The sequence below is a fragment of the Mastomys coucha genome, unplaced genomic scaffold, assembly GCF_008632895.1.
Source record: "Mastomys coucha isolate ucsf_1 unplaced genomic scaffold, UCSF_Mcou_1 pScaffold20, whole genome shotgun sequence".
NCBI classification, from domain to species: Eukaryota; Metazoa; Chordata; class Mammalia; order Rodentia; family Muridae; genus Mastomys; species Mastomys coucha.
The window spans coordinates 111,562,002-111,567,697 of NW_022196903.1; positions in this window are offsets into that span (position 1 = coordinate 111,562,002).

A 5,696-nucleotide genomic window follows, 5' to 3' on the forward strand; every position below is an offset into this window, starting at 1 on the left:
TTTTGGCTTTTCAAGACAGGGTTTCTCTGGGTAACTCTGGCTGTCCTGGAACTTACTTTGTAGACCAGGCTGGCCTCGAACTCTGAAATCCTCCTGCCGCTGCCTCCCACGTGCTGGGATTAAAGGCGTGCGCCACCACCGCCCGGCCAGTCCCAGTCATTTGCTACAGCTATGCTGAACTCAAAACTGAGCTCTCATCTCAAGGAGAATAAAAAGTAGGGGTTTTGTTTTGTTTTGTTTTGTTGCGCCAGAGATCAGTGACTGCGGCCTGGGAATACGGATTCAGGTTTCCGCAAAATAGCATGTCCATGCAAAACACAGTTCTCACCTCAATGAGCCAAGAACACGGGTTCAGTTGCCTCGAACTCCCCCGTTTTGTACCTTTTAATAGCACACCAACAAAAAACAGCTGTGAATGATCATGTGGGAATTATGAAGCAAAATCAAAGGTTTAGCAAATTATGGTCTGTGAGGTTGGCCCTCCTAGTTCTCTCTCCCCCTCCTTTGACTGTCATTCCAGCGACCATCATTCTAGCCTTCCTGCCCGTTCCAGAGTAACGCCCTAATTTCTGCAGGAAGTAGCTATAGAAAAGACTACATTGCCCTTTACCATCAACAAAAGAGTTGGGATGTAAGCTCTCAAACTGAGGACAAAGGCTAACGGAGATGCCTATTGAACAAATCAAACATCCCTCAGTCCCAACCTGTGGCAGGGTCATCCTGGCTGGCAACCATCCCCTTAGTTGAACCACCAAACGTGGCCTATGAGAAAATTCTCATACAGTCCAACACTGGAAGAACTCAGGGCAGACACCATAGAGATATGGTGCTTGCTGGTTCCCTCATTAGGCTTATGCTTGCCTTATTTTCTTGTATAACACAGGACCACTTGCCCAGGAAATGGTGGTACCCATAGTGGGTCTGGCTATCCTAAATCAATTAATAATCAAGAGCCCAAATGTCCAGTCATACCTATAGGCCCATCAGATCTATGCAATTCCTTAACTGAGACTCTCTTGGATGATCATATGACTCTAGACTGTGTCAAGTGGACATTGAAAGATAACTAGAGAACTAGTCAGGACTTTTCTTAGAGCACTAAAACAGAACATTTTTTGGCCGGGCGGTGGTGGCACACCTCTATAATCCTAGCACTTGGGAGGCAGAGGCAGGTGGATTTCTGAGTTCAAGGCCAGCCTGGTCTACAGAGTTCCAGGACAGCCAGGGCTATACAGAGAAACCCTGTCTCGAAAAAAAAACACAAAACAAAACAAAACAAAAAAGAACATTTTTCATAGTTAGGCATACTAAAGAGATCTTAGCATGTTTGTTTTGTTACTCCAAATGGGTCCTTAGAACCCAATGGCTAAGACATGGAGCTGCAGAATATTCTGTTACAAGGTAGATGTCCAAAGATGCTAAGAGTTAGTGGAAGGGGGTTGGGTAGGAGACATGGCCTTTAACATAGGGAATGAGATCTACTTTAATTCTGAGACACTGGAGTTAAGGTGCCTGAGGGCACATGGTGTGAATGTCAACATTTGGGCATGCTGGGGCTTAGTGTGCCAGACAGATTTAGCATCTGTCTTTGGGAGTAACCTTTCTTGAGTCCTGAGATATTGGAGAATGTGTTCTATGTACTCCTCAATAAAAAAATTTTTGAGTGAACAGTTTGTATCTCTAGTTAAATAGATAAGTCACATTTATGACACTAGATAAGGCCATTTTTGGTCACAGATATTATTTGTGGGAGGTGGGGTCAAGCTGATATTCTGCTAGCAGCCTTCAGATGAAGATGTAGAACTCTCAGCTCCTCCTGTACCAAACCTGCCCAGATGCTGCCATGCTTCTGCCTTGGTGAGAATGGACTAAAACTCTGAACCTGTAAGTCAACCTCAATTAAATGTTCTTTATAAGGGTTGCCTTGGTCATGATGTCTGTTCACAGCAGCAAAACTCTAAGACAGGGTTATAATTTCAAATCTTCTATTACATGTATTTAATTGGGGGTACATGTGGAAGCCACAAATCTACTAATGGGCTATAGTATGGACTACAACTTCAATATAGGGGGGCATTAGATGTATTAGTTAATTTTCTATTGGTGTGCTAAAATAACAGGACCAGAGGCAACTTAAAAAGAGTGTAGATTGGTTTACACTTTAGGAGGACTAGGATTCATAATAACTGGGAAATCATGCTGGTATGAATGGTACACTGAAAGATCACATCTTGTGCACACAGGAAGCATAGACCCAGGAGTGGCATGTGAATATAAATCATCATCAGTGAGATGCTTCCTCCAGCAAGGCTTCCCATCGTAAAGGTTCCACAATTCCTAGGCAAATGGAGTCCTATTCAGAATATCCCTCCTTACACTACATCATCTACCTGAGTTTTCTTCTAGTAGCTTCACTTGTCAGGTTTCATACCAAGGTCTTTGATTCATTTGTAGTGAAATTTTGTGGAAAGTAATATATATGGATCTAATTTCATTCTTCAGTCTATGGATAACAAGTTTTTTGAAGATGCTGTTGTTTTCTTCAGTGTATGTTTTTGTCAACTTTGTCAAGTGCCAGATGTCTGTAGTTACGTGTACTTCCGTTGGCTTACATGTTTATTTTGTGCCATTACTATAACTTTTATTACTATCGTTTTGTGCTGTATCTTGAAATCTGGGGTGGTAATCCTTCCAACATTGTCCTTATGCTCAGGATTCCTTTAGTTACTTAGGATCTTTTGTGCTTCCATAGGAATTTCAGGATTTCTTTCCCTCAAAGTTTTGAAGAATGCTGTGGGAAATTTGATTGGGATTCTACTGAATCTGTAAATTGCTTTTAGTAGAATGGTCATTTTCACAATATTAATTGTTCCAACTCATGGACATGGGAAGCTTTTCATTTTCTGGTGTCTTTCTCAGTCTCTTTCTTCAGAGACTTAAACTTTTCATTACAAAGGTCCTTTACCTCCGTGGTGAATAGTTAATCTGCTCTGAGTTTCTGATGGGTCCTGTGAACTCTTCCCCCACCAAAGAACTTGGATTTGTGAAAGAGGACACACACACACACACACACACACACACACACACACACACACCATTTATATTTTGATATGCCTTGATTAACTCAAAGGCTGGGGACTTCCCAACCTCCCTGAGGCTAGCATACACTCCCCTCCGGTATTCTTGAATTAATACTTGCTAAAATCTATTTTATCTCTGCGACCCTAGACCCAATGGGGGAGTAGCCCCTGGGGCCACTTTCCTGGATTCTTACATGTTGCAGGTTCCTTCATGGCACGTGGTCCGACCTATGTCCCTCTCATGGTGGAATCCCTTTTTCTCCCTCTGTCTTTCTTGCCCAGGAATCCTAAAAGTCTTTCCTCTTTCCCCCTGTCTAGCCATTGGCTGTTGGCTCTTCATTGGTCAATGAAAAACCACCCTCAGCATCTGGACATGTGTGATTTTGGGAGCCGAATTAAGACAAAGCAGAACCAACCCCCAACAGGTTTATACCTAGATAATTTATTTTCTTTGAAGATGTTGTGAATAGGAGAATAGGAGTGTGCCCATGAACTAGCTCTCTCTCTCTCTCTCTCTCTCTCTCTCTCTCTCTCTCTCTCTCTCTCTCTCTCTCTCTGCATATCTGTTGTTGACTGCAATCCAACAATTTGCTAAAATTTCTACAAGGTTTCTAGTGGAAATTTTGGGAACTCTTCCATATATAATATCATCTGTGCATAGAGAGTAACTGATTTTTCTTTTCCTATTTGGATGAATTTAGATTCCTTCTCTTATGTTGCTTATTTTTTAAGGAGATTGCTTTGCATTTTCCCCCACCTAGGATGATTTTGACTGTAGATTTTTCATGCATAGCCTTTATTATGTTGAGGTATGTTCATTCTAGTATTACTCTCTAGGACGTTTATCATGACATGCTGGATTTTATCAAAGGCTTTTTCTGTATCTACTGAGATGACAATGTGATTTTGTAAGTCCATTTATTTATTTATTACATTTATTGACATGTATGCAGACCATACCTGCATTCTGGGATAAAACCAAGTTGATCTTCTTATTCTATACCTGTATTCTGTTTGAAGATATTTTATTGAAGGCTTTTTAATTCATGTTCTTCAGGGACACTGGTCTTAGGTTTTCCTTTGGGCTGTGTCTTTTCCTAGTTTGGGTATTAGAGTAATACTAGTAATACTTCACAGAAGGGTTTGGGGGCCATCCATCCATTTCTGCTCTTTTGAATAATGTAGTTATGTAGTAGCTATAGATCTTCCCAGAAATCCAGTAGAATTCTACTGTGAAACCATCAAGGCCTGCCATTCTTTTAGGCAGAGGCCTTTCATTACTGATTCAGTCTCCTTGCGCTATGGGTCTGTTGAGGTTCTTGATCATTTCTTGTTTAACTTTGGGGTTTTGGATGAAGCTAGAAATTTACCCATTTCTTTTAGATGTTCCAACTTAATGGAGTAAAATTTTTTTAGTATTTTCTTATAATACAATACATTAGGTGAATGTATTGTATTATGTATATATCCAAAGAGGAGTCTGGTGTAATGTTCCCCTATTCATTTCTGATTGTTAATTGGGTCATCTCTTTCTTTTAGCTAGTCGGGGCAAAGTTCTATTGATTTTGTTTATATTCTTAAAGAAAACCAGCTCTTAGGATTTTTTTTCTTGTTTCTACTTCATTAATTTCTGCATTAATAAAAATAGGGTCTTACTATGTAACCCTTCAGAATAAGGCACTAGTAGTTTGGAGGCATGATTTTGGTCACGTCAGTGTCTCCTCAATGACTGCAGCTTTCACTGGGAAACAGTAACCCAGCTTACATCCTTGTCTGTGTGTTTCAACATCCCTTGGTTCTGGACCACATTACTAAAGAAAGTCATCATTAAAATCTTTTTATTTGAGGGATTCTGTTTTCTACCAGAAAGAACTATGGTTTTAAAAAGCATCCTCCCCTGCATCAAACAGTAAAACGAAATTCTTCCCACAAGCCACATACAGAATATAAGCACTTGGAAAAGTTATCTCTGGTATTAGCTGGAATGCCTTTAGTTCCAAGTACCAGACAGTCCTGATAATAAACAAGAAATGAGGAATGTTGAAAATGATATGAAGTCTCAGAAGTTTACAAGAAGTATTTGTAAAGGGCTAACCAGCTCCGTGACATTGTCTCTGGCTCAGCTATCTGCACTGCCATCTTCGAGCCACTGCCCATCCAGACCACAGACTCAGCTGTCTGCACTGCCATCTTCGAGCCGCTGCCCATCCAGACCACAGACTATGTATCACAGCATCATGCATACAAAAAGGTCTCATCTCTTTTCGTGTCTCTTTTGACTTTTCATCTTTTCATGTTATGACAACTTCATCATTGTGAACAATTCCAGTATTGCATGGCATTCTCTAACCTAAACCAAACTACCAGAATCAAGTTTCCATGACTAGCTTTGACTAATCTGGATTTATTCCCCAAACCGTCCCGGGAGGAGGAGAACTCAGCTCAGCAAAGGTGACCAGCATCTCTTAAGCTACTGATCCGTGTGTTTCCAGGAGGGACTGGGGATAGAACAAAGAAGGGAGAGGAATCTGTAATTCTAAATACACTATATAATTACTGAGTTACACATGATTAGGCTTACATGTAATCATGCCTCAATAGACACACAATGAAATC